This window comes from Lissotriton vulgaris, chromosome 8 (genome assembly GCF_964263255.1).
Source record: "Lissotriton vulgaris chromosome 8, aLisVul1.2, whole genome shotgun sequence".
NCBI lineage: Eukaryota > Metazoa > Chordata > Amphibia > Caudata > Salamandridae > Lissotriton > Lissotriton vulgaris.
Window position 1 is genome coordinate 1377296971 of NC_141696.1, and position 17349 is coordinate 1377314319.

A 17349-nucleotide genomic window follows, 5' to 3' on the forward strand; every position below is an offset into this window, starting at 1 on the left:
ACCGCTAGGACATCCCTCAAGAATTTATTTTCGACTATTTGTAATTGTTCTATATTGGAATACCCCCAAAGTCCCGCACTGTACAAGGCTACCGATATGCATGTGGCATTGTATATAGTCAAGATTTCTCTTATTGGTTTGTTACCCAACTTTTTTATAAAAGTCTTTATGGCCATTATTGTTTTTTGGAACAAAAGAGTTCTGGCCTTTACAGCATTTGTCCATCCTCCAGAATCATGGAACAAAATACACAGTCAAAAGCGGTGGAGAGATCAACGAAGGCCAGGTACAATCTCCCCTTATTTGCCCTCGTAAATTTTTCTGTCAGAATAGTTACATTTAGGCCCTGTTCTATAGTTCCCAGGCCTTCCCTAAAGCTGAATTGCAGGTCGGTTAATATTTTCTCGTCCTCAGCCCATTCCTGAATACGATTTAAAATAATGCGCCCCATCATCTTCCCCACCAAATCTAGTAGAGAAATCGGCCAATAGCATGTTGGATTTAGTCTATCGCCTTTTTTAAAGATTGGGACCATTATTGACTCAGACCAAGAACCTATTAGACCAACCTTACAGGCCGCTACAAAAACCTGTTTTATAATGGGGCCCATTAGCTCTAGATTATGCTTAAATATGTCTATGGGCGCCCCGTCTGGTCCCGGGGCCTTATACCCTTGCTGGCTTTCAGGGCAAGTTGGACTATGTAATAAGGGGCAATCGTTTTGCAAGCTGACTTCCTTCTACTTCGCATACATTTTTGAGAAATGCTCCACCCATTGATCCTCACTAATGGCAATTTCCAGTCTCGGAGTTGTCTCCGATCTCATAAAAGGAAAGTAAATGCAGTGCTATACCTATCTAAGCTTGCCTTATGTAGGTCAGCCCATGCAATCATTTTTAGTTCTTTCTTTCTTGCTTTTAGTGCTTGATTACTCCCCTGTGGCTGTGATTGACTGACAAAGTGACGTGGCAACGTGACGACGTGGACTCAAGCAAGTACGCGGTTAGGCGGAAGGTCGGTGATCGAGAGCTCCGCGACTGCTTACACCCTGGAAAACGTGGACTTTGTATGAAATAAGAGAGGACTGATTTGGGGGCCGTGAAAAGAGCGGCTGGTATGCTCGGCGCTGTGAGATGAGAGAAGGGTCACCCGCTAGCTATAACATGAGCACGCCCACCAAGCTGTGAGCTCCCCACTCCCTGCTTCGTCGTGTTGGTCCGTGCAGCTGGACGGACCCAGGAGGGGGGCGATTAGGGCCCCGGTGCACAGGAACAGTAGCAGTGTGCAGGAGGGGCCAGTGTGGGTCATGAGTTAAAGACTTTTTTCTCAGACAAAATCATCTCATGCTTATAGAAACTTCAGCTGGCGGCAATTCCGGTGTCAAGAAGAAATTAGAACCACGCTCAGTCAGTCAGCACATAGGGGAGGTGAGTGGCTGTTAAATTACTAATATAGTACAATTTTTAAAGAGTTTTTAATTATATTTTAGACCATGGCTGGTGTATAGAAAGCCCAGGAAGAGCAAGAAGCAGGCCCGCGTAAAAGGCTATACTAAGTGCGGGCAGTGAATGGTAGGGTGCAAGGAGATAGAATAATACGTTTGGTGCTGATACTGTGCTATGAAGCAGATGTAATTTATAAACAGTACAGCTCATACAAGGTAGACCTTTCGAATGGCGCCAAGAAAGGCAAAACCAAGGAAGCTATGCAAAGATGCATCGAAAGACTGCGATGAGCTGGAAGTGGCGTCAGTTGATGAAGGGCCTGAATGGGCGCCCACGAAAACACCTGTGAAAATTGACAAAGGGGGTGTGAGGAAAATTACAAAGAAACCCACCGTAGTCAATAAAACTCAAGGTTGTGGGAAAGAAGGTGGTTTAGTGTCCAAGTCGATAAAAGACTTTGTGGGGAAGCCCTTTAAGAGGACACTTACACCGGGAAGAGGTCAAGGTCAAGTTCAAGTTCAAGAAAGTAATAATGAGATACCTAGTGCAGAGAAGGTTATGGAGATTGCTGACTCCTCCATCATACAGAGTGACATAAGCAATATGGACCCTCCTCTGGATCCCAGACTCTCGTCCTCAACTCGGATTTTCTCTTCGTTGGAGGTTGAGGATGAGGATTTGGCAGGTAGTGGGTTTAAAGAAGTGGGGATTTGCATTGATTTATTAAACTCTGTTATAAGATCTACATTGGAAAAAAGTATGGAGCATGTAGGCAATCAAAGCCCCAAACCCATGGACTTTGAAAATGAAATGCTACGTAATGGTACGTTGTGCTTGGATATCACGACTTCGTCCTCTGCTTCAATGTTGGACATTATATTGATGCTGCAGAAAATGTTGCAAGGGTTGTTAGAAGTATCTGTGTTGAATAACACCCTGTTAAATAACCATGAAATACAATTTTAAAAAATGGTAGAAGAACTGCAGGGGATACGGAGGCAGATCCCAACAATGGTTAGACCAGTACAAGACCCCATAACAGAAGGTTGTAGAGAAGGGAATACAGGGGTGACAAGATCTGCAAGGGAGGGTAGAGTTCAGCACGATGTGTACATATCCAGATGGCCCATGTTGGTAAGGAGGCCAGGGGAAGTGTCTTGGTCAAAATGACAGAACCTTGGTTATTCTTATAAAAGACCACATCAAATGTATGGAAGAAAGAAGACCCCAAACAAAGGGAAGGGAACGGTATTGCAGCCCAGAGTACAAAATGAAAGCTGAATGCTGCAGGATAATAATAGGGTTGAAAGAGTAGATGCAGAAGTAGAAGGGAGAATGACACGGCAAAATTGTAGCTGCAAATTTAGTAGGACAGATAAGGGGTTAACATTTCACAGAAACAAGTTAGGAGGGAAAGAACCCACTAGAAGATCTGCAGCTGGTGAAAGTGGAATGAATACTCTAAAGAGTAAGAAGGAAGGGCAGAGAAGAGGAGATTGGGCTACAAAAATGCACTCGGAAAAGAGTAATAAAAACAGCATGTGGATATATTTTAAACCAACTGACCGTGAGATGGGGCGGAAAAGACAAAGGAAGATTGTCCCTTTAAATCGCTCCCAACTTCTATTTGCTTTTGCTAAATGTTCAGGCTTAAAAGAAATTGGAACAAAGAATTTGAGATGGGTTGGGTTTTGTAGTAACAACAAAGGAACAGAATACACAAAGGTCCAAGTATACTCAGGCCTGGTCAAGGCAGCTATTCAGAAAGCGTAGAAAGAGATATTAAAAGAGGGTATAAGGATCATTTCTGAAGTCGAAATTGAAGAAGGGAAAAAGCAAGAAGGTGGCTTCCTGAGATTCCATGCAGGACTGGGGGAAAGGCAGGTGAAGTTGGTAGAAGTGGACGCGGGGAGATGGCAAATATTACTATAGCAGTGGAGAACCTGGAGCCTAATAAAAACTGGGGCAATTGGGGCTCGGATAACAGTACCTTAAGCACTTCTTCATGGGATTTGAATGGGTCAGGGTGCCTTAGCGAAATCGATTAGGACACTGAGTTGCCGCTGAGAATAATGTCATGGAATATCAATGGGTTGGGAGGTCAGACAAAGTTGGATAGTTTAAAGCATGTTGCAAAGTATGTTGACATTATTTGCTTACAGGAAACATGGATATGCGGCAACACCCCAGCAGCTGAAGGATTTGTTGAGATCCAAAAGCCAGCTAGGAAATTGAAAAAGTTTGGACGTCCATCAGGCGGGATCATGACTCTCATCTCAACCAGGCTGGCGAAAGAGGAAAAGACAATTAGCACATTATGTAAATGGTTGTTGGTCTGTAAGGTATCCAATTCAGGTAGTAAGGTGAAGGATGATTACCTGATTCTCATAAATGTATATATTCAATGGGGTTCTCAAAAAGAGTATGATACAGAAATGGGGCTTTTTAAAAAGGATATAAAAAATTTAAATGAAGTGTACGGAAAAGACACAATGGTGATAATGGGGGATTTTAATCACCAACTAAACTATGGAAAAATAGGGTTGTATGACAATCCATCGTAGTGAATCACATCGCGGTAATTAACATTGCCGTCACTACATCGCAAATGCAGTCACATCGGCCGTTTTAGCATCGCACGATGTAGCAACGCAAATGCGGCCATGCAATAGGATCACATGTCATGTCGCGCGACTTTACATCGCGCGACATGACAACGCGATGGTTTAGCCCGCAGCACCAGGTGAGTTTTTGCCTGTGCTAATATTTATTTACCTGTCATCCCTGCCGCCTGCTTAAGTGGCCCCTTGAAATGACTGCCAAAGAAGTGTCCTTTCTGTAAGTGCATTATCCGGGGCACGGCTCGGTAATTTCCCGCGCTGCTCTGAGTGCACCCAGTTCCTCAGGATTTAGATTGTAATCTTGACCCTCTTGACCCTCGCTGAATGCACTGCCACACTTAGCCTGCACATTTTTTTTTTATGTATACATATCTCACAGAGCTTTCGAATGCACACTTACCTTGCATAGCTTTTGGTATTCCCATCTGCTTTTAAAGCAGCCTGAATACATATTTCCTCCACACAAGTCAGGATGAATGACTGTTTTTCCCACTACTAGTAATGAAGCCAATGTTCAAAGCTGTGAATGCACGCCTGTACCACATGCACACTTTTCTGAATGTGCCCCTTTGTGTCATCAAAATACACATCGACCCGTCCCTTGTAGGTCTGTGTAGACATGTGATCCCTCTAGACTTCCAAATAAACACATGCCTGTCACAACCTTTTAAGTGTGTTTCTCACACGCCTCGCACATATATGTTGCTGAAATCGCATCAGTCAAACACACAGATCTGTATACTTCCGCTCATAGATTTGTTGCACACAACCCTGAGTACATGCAACCCCACGGAGCTCTGGATGCTAACTTGCCCCTCACAGCTTTGCCTGCGTGACTCTCATATCTATGAATGCACTCATCACGCCCTAGACACAATTCTTAGTGTACGCACCACACACTCATACACGCAGCTCTGAATATACATCGGCGCCTTACAGTCAGAACACATATGGCTGAGATACCCGCCACCCCCTCTCAACACAATCCCCAAAAGGAAGGGAAACCGGAAACTGTTCTTAAAGTTTTTGGATGTGGGATGGAGTGACCATCCCGGCCGTATTTATTAAAACAAAAGATTAAAACATTAAACGTTTTCATGTTATGTACAATTTCATTATCACATTACGATGTTTGGCTAACCTTAACATAATCTCTAATACAGAGGTTCTCCTAGCCGAACTAGCATCCTACAAAACATTCTCTAAGAATACTGAAATTGTACATCCTAACGTTTAAGGGCCAACGGCAAGGTCATAACCGGTGTCAAGATCCCTAACCAGACTTACCCCTCCCACTTAGGAGGGGCGATGGCACAGGGGCTTACCACAAGTGCAACTACTAACAATTTCCCTTGACTTGACGGGGGCACTTAAGACTCGACGCCATTTAAAGGTCGTTCGAACACTTGTGTGTGGTATCTAGAAGGTATCGTTGACCTCTCCCCACCCCACACAACTTACCGCATCTGCCGTCGCAGATGACACTAGCCCCGGGAAATTCCCCAGGAGGGGGCTGTAACCCCTCCTACAAAGGAAGGGGCCTTGACCGCCTTTCCTTTACTTCCGGCGACCCGCCCTTAGACGGGACCGCCTCCCCACTGAGGGGCCAATGGCCACCTCTCCCGAGCGCTCCCATCCGTGTTGGGTGACGCCCACTCATAGGGATCTACCAATTAGTGCTCACCGATCATGACCTTACCGCCTACCAAAAAATAAATACGACAGTTCTTCAACCTATGAAAACATTGGTCGCTACGACCGAAGGAACATGCTAAAAATGCAACATCACATCAAATCACTTTAATCATAACAACCTAAACGATATTCACCATCTTTATTAACTACAAACTGCTACTGTTATAGCCTGTAAACGAAACGGAAAAACAAACTTATCAATTCACTTTATTGCACAACAACTTTGCTGTCCTCAGGGGCTGGTGGGTGGGTCAAAATTGGCTCTTCGTTCCGTCCCGAGCTCACGTGTAGCGAGGAGGTGCAGCTTCGGAGCACAAGAACAAGAGGACGTCTTCTGGTCTTGCGCCTTCTTTTATCCGTCTTCAGGGCGGGCGAAAACCCGCCCCTGCCCGCCCCGGGGGCGTGGCTGGCTGCGTCGGTGTCTAGGCCAGCCCACTCTAGGGCGGGAAAAGGCGCGCCCCGGCTACGCCGCTTCGGGCATACCAGCCGAGACGCGCCTCCCGCCCAAAAATGGCTTCCCGGGGGGATCGAGGCACTCATCCATACGTTCGGGGGGACCGAGTGGTCGCCCCTTTCCATATGGCTGAGATACCCGCCACCCCCTCTCAACACAATCCCCAAAAGGAAGGGAAACCGGAAACTGTTCTTAAAGTTTTTGGATGTGGGATGGAGTGACCATCCCGGCCGTATTTATTAAAACAAAAGATTAAAACATTAAACGTTTTCATGTTATGTACAATTTCATTATCACATTACGATGTTTGGCTAACCTTAACATAATCTCTAATACAGAGGTTCTCCTAGCCGAACTAGCATCCTACAAAACATTCTCTAAGAATACTGAAATTGTACATCCTAACGTTTAAGGGCCAACGGCAAGGTCATAACCGGTGTCAAGATCCCTAACCAGACTTACCCCTCCCACTTAGGAGGGGCGATGGCACAGGGGCTTACCACAAGTGCAACTACTAACAATTTCCCTTGACTTGACGGGGGCACTTAAGACTCGACGCCATTTAAAGGTCGTTCGAACACTTGTGTGTGGTATCTAGAAGGTATCGTTGACCTCTCCCCACCCCACACAACTTACCGCATCTGCCGTCGCAGATGACACTAGCCCCGGGAAATTCCCCAGGAGGGGGCTGTAACCCCTCCTACAAAGGAAGGGGCCTTGACCGCCTTTCCTTTACTTCCGGCGACCCGCCCTTAGACGGGACCGCCTCCCCACTGAGGGGCCAATGGCCACCTCTCCCGAGCGCTCCCATCCGTGTTGGGTGACGCCCACTCATAGGGATCTACCAATTAGTGCTCACCGATCATGACCTTACCGCCACAGGTCCGGATAGATGACCGGCTATCCGGACCCCCCACAAAACTCCTACCTAAAGGTCATGTTCCAAAGATTTTAACCAGGCTAGGAAGTCTCCTATGAGTAACTCATTCCCCGCCCTCGACAAATGCACACCATCCCCCAGATACATACTGTCATCATTAATACAATTATGCGAGATCGAATGCAATGCCTTGGAACGGAACAACCTACTCACTTTGTTATTCAATTTTCTAACCGAATGATTCAAAGCAGGGATCGAGATAGCCCCCCGCCACACTTTTCGTGGGATCATATGAGACCATGCGATTAGGCACCCCGGAACTCTCCTCGCTAACCAACTTACCGTGGAAAGCATAGCCTCCAGGAGAAGTCGTCTACCGGTGGTGACCAAATCATTGCCCCCCAAATGCACTATGACTATGGACGGCGGTGACCTCATCCGCTCTAACAAGCCCTCAAAAAATTCCTGAAACTGGTCAATACAGAGACCGCCCCTTCCGTAGAAGGACACTCTGTACCCGTATTCCTCAGGTACGTGAACCATGTCACCTGCTTTGAATACGTCTGCAGCCCGTCTCACGTATGAGTGGCCCACGACCCAAACCTCCTTCCTCACAGCCGGTGACGTGCGACCGCTGACCTGGTGTTGGGTCGACTGCTCAGTCTGCCCTGCCGCGTAGGCTTGCGCAACTGAAAACAAACAAAAACAAGAGGCGTGAGTACATGATTACAGTTTCACAACATGTGCAATCGCACGTACCTCTTATAACAATTGGAGGACCAGCGCCCCACACGTTTCACTTGTTCTACATTAAGACCTCTGGCTGTAGCTTCAGTGGCAGCCCCTATACGAAAGGAGTGGGTCCCAAATTCGCCCGGGTCCAAGCCCGCTGCAGCAATGGCCATTGCAAGCACCCGTTGAAACTGAAACCTCGTCAGCGGGGTGGCGTCTGCATGCCTCAACAATGTCCCTCCCCATGATGCCACCCTTCGTGCTAGGTAATCTTCTAAGCACTGTACCGGACACATGGATGAGTCGAGGTTCCTGCGGATGATCGTGCAGTCCCCTCTCCCATCTTGGTCAGTCTTGGACCTGAGAAAGGAGACAATCATCGCATCACCCCTGATCTGGACATGCTCCCTGCACAAGCCCCCCGTCACGTCCCGTTTGTTCCTTGCAACCAGCTCACTAACTCTCATAGCCCCGTGAAATGCCAGCGTAAATGCAGTCCGGAACAAACAGGTCTCGAACGGGGACGAGCATGTGTTCGGGAGCGTGACCAGTAACTGGGACAACCTGTCTAGACCTATCGGTCGTCGTACATCTACTCTGCGACCCTCTAGACGTTGCCACCCACGTAGCGCTTTTTGTACCGTGAAAGACGCTGTTGGGTCCAGGATGCCATGGGCCCTGGCAACAAAGGAAATGGCGGCACGATGCCTTTGGGCCGTAGCCACCGATTTCCCAGCCCTACGTAAGGACATCAGAAAAAGTACTACCAACTCCTCCTGACCCCAAAGTCCTCCTCTCTCTGCCCCCAAAAAGGCTAAATAGGCCTGGAACGCCCCTTCATATGCCTTCCTTGTCCTGGGTGCTAGACTCTCTCCCACGAGGTGACGAAGTTCGGGGCACCGAGAGACCAGAGAGCTTCGGGGAAGGGTGCCGGCTCCGGGTCCGCTGAAGGAAGGAAACCCGAGAAAGCCTGCATGTGAAAACGAGACAGTGCATCAGCAGCCTGATTCATCACCCCTGGGACATGTTTTGCTCTGAATACTACGTTCAGTTGCATACACAGTAAGACAATTTCTTTGAGGAGCCTCAAAATCAACTTACAACGGGCTGCCTGACTATTGATGCATTCTACCACGGTCATATTGTCGGACCAGAACACAACAGAATGATCTCTGAACCCTTCTGGCCAGGTTCTCAGGGCCACCAGAATGGGAAATAGTTCGAGGAAAGCGATGTTACTTGTCAGCCCCTTCTCGTGCCACCATAGGGGCCACTTTTGTGCCGACCATTTTGTGCCGAAGATGGCGCCAAAACCTACGCTTCCTGCTGAGTCTGTCCATAGCCCAAGCTCTTCAGAGGAGACGGCTGGCTTGTTCCAGACGACCCGGCCATTGAAGTCCGCCAAGAATGCTAACCAAATCCGCATGTCCTGGCGGACCTCGGCCGATAACCTTGTGCGATGATGACCCTCCTTTAAGCCAACCATCGCTTGGGCAATTGAGCGGGAAAAGGGGCGAGCCATTGGTATCACCCTCAAGGCAAAGTTCAACTTTCCCACTAACTGTTGCAACTGATGCAGTGTAACTTTGGATGCCTTTAAACATACTTGGAGGGCTGCCCTGAATTTCGACACTTTGCTAGCTGGTAAACGGAAGCACCCCTCCCTTGAGTCCAACTCGATCCCCAAAAACTCGAGGCAAGTCGTGGGACCCATAGTTTTACCTGGTGCCAATGGCACGCCAAGATGATCCATTAACACACAGAATTCAGCTAAGGCCCGGGCACATTCGGAAGTACCGGCGGGGCCAAGGAACAGAAAATCGTCAAGGTAGTGCATTACATTTCGGAAACCCGTTTTCTTAGTGAACACCCATTGCAGGAAAGTACTGAATTGCTCAAAGTAAGCACATGATATAGAGCATCCCATTGGCATACACCTATCCATGTAAAATGACCCCTGAAACCCGAATCCCAGAAGACGCTGATCGTCTGGGTGTACCGGAAGCAACCGGAACGCTGACTCGATATCAGATTTCGCCATCAACGTCCCGTGCCCCAGGCGATTCAAGATGGCTACCGCCTCATCAAAAGATGCGTATCGCACCGAACAAACTTCTGGCTCAATTGCGTCGTTCACCGAAAGACCATATGGAGAAGATAGATTATGAATCAAACGAAACTCACCCGGGTCCTTCTTGGGGACCACCCCTAACGGAGAACAAACGAAATCCGGTACCGGGGGCTCACTAAACGGGCCGGCGACCCGTCCCCGGCTAACCTCTTTCTGAATTTTTTCTTGCACTACAGATGCATGTTGTAAAACGGAAAGTTGATTTTTTCACATCCCTACACCCTGAAAGTCCCCTACCGGGATGCGGAAACCATGTGTAAAACCGTTCCGCAGCACCCCGGCAGAAGTGCGTTCCGGGTATTCGCTGAGCCAGGGAATCATTGCCAAGGTATCAATCGGGGTTGGTAAAGGCGCCCCTCGGCCTAGCTTAGACCTGTTTGGCGCCTCCCTTACCCCCATTCTCACTCGTTCTGGCTCTGCACGATGACTCAGGATGGGACGACCCACACGTACTACACTCATGTTTGAATTTACACGATCCCGGAGGCCTGGTACACTTCCCCTTGTTAAAATTAAAACAGAAACCCTTTCTCCCTGTATTGCCTGCGGGCCTCGACTGGTCGTCGGTGCTCGTACTTGGTCGAAAGGGCGTCCCCACATTTTGGCGGGAGTAATCAACAACAGTGCTCCCGACCAATGGCATTCTTAACATTCCCGATTCTTTCATCTTATCCCATGTTAAAGAATCGTAACAATCCCAAGTCAAACCCTTGTTATGTTCCTTTTCTTTCCTGAACAAATTGTCATAACAAAACCAATGGTTACCTTGATACGCTGTCGAGTAACCCATAATTCGTGATTGATAAACGGGAAACTCAGGAAGCAACTCGGGCCTACGTTCCCCCAAAATTGATGTGAAAATACCCCATGCATTGCCCCAGTTGCCAATGTTCTCATTTACCTTAAAGGCGGCCATCTTTGCGCGCCAAACACTCGGATGCATTAAGTCCTTCTGACTTTTTACATGTTCCACATCATAATGATCAACAAGCAGGGAAAAAATATTCACGTACTCCCCCGCCCAGATCTTTTCCTTTATAGCTAAAGGCACATGTTGTCCTAATCTCTCTCTACGAGAGGGTGCTGACTCGTCCCTTGCAATCGGCAATGGCCGCTTACCTGCACCGGACGCAGCTTCTGCCGCTTGCGGCTTGTCTATCCCCGCCAACGGCGTAGCCACTCTAGCTGCCTCTTTCTTCTCACGAAGCCCTTTTATCAGCGCCTGTGCTTCGGCAGCCGTGGCGCCATCACTACTATCCCCCAACCATGCTGCTAGCTGTGCTGCCAGCTCGGGGGGCATGTCTTCCTTGGATGTCGGGGTGACGACAACGGGGATTGGATTCCCCTCCATCGGTACTGGGGTCGGCGCCTCGAGCGGGGCAGAGGGAACCGGGACGGCCCCACCGGCTGGAACCTTTCTCGGCCTCTTAGGTCTCCCTCCAGCCGGCGGGGTGCCCGAACCCTCCTCCCCATCTCGCTCCGCCAACCGTTTCTTTATGTCGGACACTTCTTTGCAAAGGGCCCGCACCATCTGATCGGTCGTCATTCTTTTTGCGCCTTTCTTGGGCATCTCTCCGAGGAAGTATCTAGAAGACAAAGAAAAAGATCAAAACGCTCAAAATTGGCTCTTCGTTCCGTCCCGAGCTCACGTGTAGCGAGGAGGTGCAGCTTCGGAGCACAAGAACAAGAGGACGTCTTCTGGTCTTGCGCCTTCTTTTATCCGTCTTCAGGGCGGGCGAAAACCCGCCCCTGCCCGCCCCGGGGGCGTGGCTGGCTGCGTCGGTGTCTAGGCCAGCCCACTCTAGGGCGGGAAAAGGCGCGCCCCGGCTACGCCGCTTCGGGCATACCAGCCGAGACGCGCCTCCCGCCCAAAAATGGCTTCCCGGGGGGATCGAGGCACTCATCCATACGTTCGGGGGGACCGAGTGGTCGCCCCTTTCCACAACTGGCGTACATACATATTTTAATACGCCCCTTCCCTCAAAGTGTTGAATGCACAATTGCTCATCAGAATTCTGATTGTACTCTTGTCCCTACAGTACAGCAAATGCTTTTCTCTTACGCAATGCTTTATGTCGCAGCCCTTATTCAAAGGGTGTAGGGGGTGGAAGCTTCAGATTTTCCTGCTATCGCGCCGGCATATAATGTCAAAATACATAATAGGACAAGCAGGACACATGCGAGGGGATAAAGGGGCAGTTGAAAGGGAGACGAATGCATATTGATAGTTAGCAAGTGAGAAAAAACACAATATTTAGCAAAATAACCACAATTTTTAAAGACTTTCAAAGCAAAGAGGGTGTGTGTGCTTTTTTGTCTGCGTTTTTGTAAAAAATTCCTTCTGAAATCCCAAAGACACCTCACCATACCTGAAAGCCTTTTTACCCAACAATTTACCTGAAAGTACATTTATTATGAGGGTGTAACACCCAAACACCCATCCTGAAGCTACTCCCCTGCTTAGTCCATCAAATCACAGTGAGTATAGACTGATCGCTACGCTAAACTTGCTTCTCCTCATAGCCGTTCTATGAGTGGAGGCTCGAACCTTGTCTGACAGCACCAAAGTCTGGCAACTTATCCGTCAGACCACATGTCTCTTAAATAAACAAACGCCCGGTAAAGAAATGCCCCAAACAAAATGCGATTCTGTGTCTGTGTCAAAAGTCTCTCCTTAAATAAACAAAATGTCTTACATTTTCATATGTTTCGAGTCCAAAGAAAATGCGATTGGGTGTCTGTGTCAAAAGTCTCTAACGATGTACTCATATGTTTCGAGTTCCGATGTAATGGTTAACGATCTACGAGGAAATGCGATGCACTTGCATGCGTCCTGATGCCATGCGATGTATTGTCGTGCACGATGTAACAGCAGCGATGCACTGTCAGCGCGATGCGATATATCCGCTGTAAGTGCTGCTTCCCGAAAAATAGATCACTGGTTTGAGGAGATTTTGAGCTCTTATAACATAGGGTTAGCAAAATTCCCCATATGCCTCTCCAACAAACAGGATTAAGAATTAGATAAGTTTCTGGGTTCTATGGGATTAATATGTTTAAATGGCAGGTTGGACCCAGACCGCCCGGCTACACAGACTTTTAGAGCAGGCAATCAACAGTGCCCTATAGATGATATTTTTATACAGGCCTGGAATTACGCAATGGTAAAAAAAATTCTGGGTATTTAAACGCAGGGATAGTGACCATAATGCGTTGTATTGTGAATTCTTAAGGGGGACTTCAAATTACTGTGAGAGAGTGATACCCCAAGATGTGGAATATCCCAAGTGCCTAACAACAAAACTGTCTGAAGATTACAATGAGAAATTAGTAAGCTTCCAACAAAAAATAAAGGAGGATAGGTTTGAAGGCCAAAAGGTAGGATGGTATATGGATAGAATAGTGCAAGCAGTGCAATGCCTTAGAATGCATTTAAAAGATAAGAAACAGGTTAAGGTAGAGACACCACATAGCCATAGTAAGCAGCCAAAGTGGTTTGACCTTGCCTGTCAGAATAAAAAAAGGGCCATTCGGAAAATAAAGCGGCGTCAGAGGATATGCTATAGCCACAGTAATTTAGAGACCCTGCTAATTTTGAAAAAAGAATACCTATCCTTAGTAAGGAAGCAGAAAAGGACCTTCAAAGAAAAATGTTGGGAAAACCTACTAGTGTCAATAGAAACTAAAAATATAAAACAATTTTGGAGCTTGATACAGGATGCCGCGGGTAGGACCCCGGGAAATATGAGCTCTGTGGTGGAAAAGGCGGCTTGGGTACATTACCTAAGTAACCTATACAAAGCTAGTAGGACTCTGCAAATAAATGAGGAAAAATCTACTTGGACAGTGTCGTTAGAAGCGCTAAAACCAGCTTTTAATACTGAAAAAGTAAAAGAAACAATTAAGAAGCTGAATCTATCTCGGGCAGCAGGCCCCGGTAACCTCCCCGCCATCATAATTAAAATGCAGATAGATTGGTGGGCAGGTTTCCTATCCCATATGTCTGTTGCTATTTTAGACCCAGGCTGTATTCCCAAATCCTGAAGAGGTTCAATAATAAGACCTTTACATAACAAGGGTGAAAGGAAGGATCCAATGAACTATAGAATAATTAATCTGCTGGATATTGGAGAAAAGGTATTTTCAAAAATAATCCTTGGTAAATTAAAGGAATGGATGGAGCTGCGGTCGATAGTCCCATTAGAACAGGGGGGTTTTAAGGAAGGACATTCTACTATTGACCACTGCTTTGCCTTGTGGGGTGTGGCGCGGAAGTCCATAGAGCTGCAGAGTAAGTTGTACTGTTGCTTTGTGGACTTTCGAGCAGCTTTTAATTTGGTAGACAGGGACTGTTGGTGTGAGACCTTTATAAAGTATGAGATTCCCGACGATCTACAATTGGTAATCTAGGAGTTGCACATGCAAAACTGGGCGCAGGTAATCAAAGATACATCAGGTGGTCTAACACCAGAAATAGCAATAAATAACGGACTCAGGCAAGGGTGTGTTCTGGCTCCGCTTCTTTTTGCAATATTCCATGCTGATCGCCCCTTACTTTGGGGTCAGATAGAGGCACAAGCCCAAAATTAAATGGAAGGCATCTGTCCTGTTTACTGTATGCCGATGACCTAGTAATCCTGGGCCAAACCGAGGTGGGTCTTCAAAGAAAGCTGAACACATTTAATGCATACTGCTCAGCAAAACGACTAACAGTAAACATGGACAAAACTAAAATCCTGTGCTTCGGGAAAAGGAATACGAAGTTTAACTGGTACTTGGGCCAAACCAAACTTGATATAGTAAATGAATACAAATACCTTGGAATATGGTTCACACACTTGTTGAAGTGAGGGTTGCATTTGGAGGCACAGAAAATAAAAGCACATGTGGCGGTATTTGGGCTGAAAAGATTTAACCAAAGCTATGGAGATATGCCCATAAACCATTATTGACGGCCTACAAAGCAATGATCCCCCTGCAACTTCAATATGGTTCAGACATTTTTTGCATTGATGGTGAAAACTCCTGGGATGAGGAGGAAGGGAAATATCTAAAATCTTTACTGTCCCTTCCTAGATCGGCAATGGTCCAGGCAATTTAGATTGAAACTAGGACTGACTGCTTGGAATGTTCAGGTGCAATTAAGTCTAATTACATTTTGGAATCGCTTGGGCTTTTAAGAGGCCACAAAGGTGTTGCTATGGTGCATGATAGAAATTCAAGCTAGTGAGTTAAAATGGGCGAAAGCCACAAGGAGTAAAATTCAGTCCATTTGCGATCACCTGAATGTGAAAATAGACCCGAAGACATTGCAATTTAAATTAACAAAGAGCGTTCTTAAAAGGCATGGTAAAGAGTCGTCTAGAGCATCAGACCAGGAGTACTTAAGTAAAAAAGATTCTGTAAAATGGATGTGCAGTAGCTGGGAGAAAGATATAAGTTACCCTTACCTAGACACATTAGCAAATCGTTGGCTAAGAATGGAAGTGCTTAGGATAAGAATTGGTATTAACCTGGCTGTGATAAATAGTGCTATAAAATCTGGATTAATGCAACAAAATGGTAAATGTTTATGTAAGATAGGGATGAAATGCAATATTTTACACGTTTTATTGGATTGTGAAAATTTGTTAGAGTTACGTAAATTAATTAAGCATGGGCGGAAAATCTGTTTCGCTCGCGGATTTTGCGGATTTTCGGTAAATTCGCAATCCGCGAGATTCGCGAATCTCCCGCAAAATCCGCAAATCCGCGAGCAGCGGATTTTGCTCGCACTGCTCGCGTGAGTTCGCGGCTTCCCAGTACAACTTCGCACCCCGCGAATAAGCGCTAAATTGCAGAAATACGATTTTAGCAAAACTGAAACTACTTACCAGGTTCAAAAGTTCAGGCTCATCATTAGTAGCCATTTCCTGTAGTGCTTCCTGAGGGGCCCCTCCAGAGTTCAGTTGCCAGTTGCAACTATTATGTGACCCTGCTCTGAACCTCAGAATAGTTACACATATGCCACAAAGGTCCTGAATTACAGCTAAGGGAGACAAGCAGGAGCCAGGCTGAAAGTTCAAATCCATTAATCAGCCCCTAATTCATTATTGTCAGTTGGGGCAGGGCAGGTGTTGTAACTAATTTTGCAACAATGAAAGCACTTAGCAAGTGCAAAAGATCACTAATCAGGAAGCACTAAGGAAGCAGGTGCCAGCTAAAAAAATATTCTGTGACACATTAATCAGCCCCAAATTAATTCAGGTCACTTGAGGCAGGGAAGGTGTGCTTGCGTTGCCACAATAATGTACACTGACTGGACAACCAGAGGGTGCTGTGATGAAACAGAGGGTGGCATGGGTGGGCCAGAGGGTGGCATGAGTAGTCAGAGAGTGGCAGTGGTGACAGAGAGTGGCAGTGATGAAGAAGAGTGTCCCAAACAGGCTGGACACGTAGAAACAACAAGTTCGCGAAACTTGCGACCCGACAGGTAAGTTCGCGTTTTGCGAAATTGTACGAAACCCTCGCGAACTGGCAGAAACCCGCGCGAACACACAAAAAAAATCCGCAAATTCGCGAGAATTCACGGATTTTGCAGATTGCGAGTTCGCAAATCCGCAAAAATCGGGAACGCGAGATTCGCAAAATTCGCCCATGCTTAAAATTAATCCTTCGTCTGATCTTTTTAAAGTACAATGTAAGGTGGCGTTTACAAGTATGCGAGCTTCTTGCGGAAATGGAAAATTGAGATATTGCGATAGCCATTGGGAAATTTATGCAGGGTGTATATAAGTCCACTGCTGCATTAGAGGTTTAAGTGCAGCAAGGTGTGTCATTATCTAAAAATAAATGTTCTAAATGTTAAATTGCTAGGAATTAATTTATTATGATATCATGATTTTATGACTATAATGTTTTATGTGTAGACTCATTAAAATATTAATGTATGAACTGTTGTTTAAAGACCGAATGGTCTAAATAAACTTCTTTTTGAACTGAACTGAAAATTCACATTAAACAGTATAGTACTTGATTATAAATTGTCCTTACTTGAATTATTTCTATTCTGTCTCATTCCTTCTTATGCAGGGCATTCTTTAAGTTGTTATATGCTTTTGCACAGTTTTTATCAACAACCCACTTTTTACCTTTTCCCCTTTTTTACTTCCTTTTTCAAAGAGTCCCTGATGGAGTCTGTAATACGTATATAAGCCCCCAATATGTCTTCATATGGTGCGGACTCCTCAAGGCATATAAAAATATTGTATACACAAAGGAGCTATAGGGGTAAAGAACAGGTCATCCCCCACTCATAATCTCATACACAACATTGGACCTGTTCACACGGTGAATCTCCTCCTCAGATCCCCACCCAACTACTGTATTGTCTGTTAGGCTGCGGTTAAGAT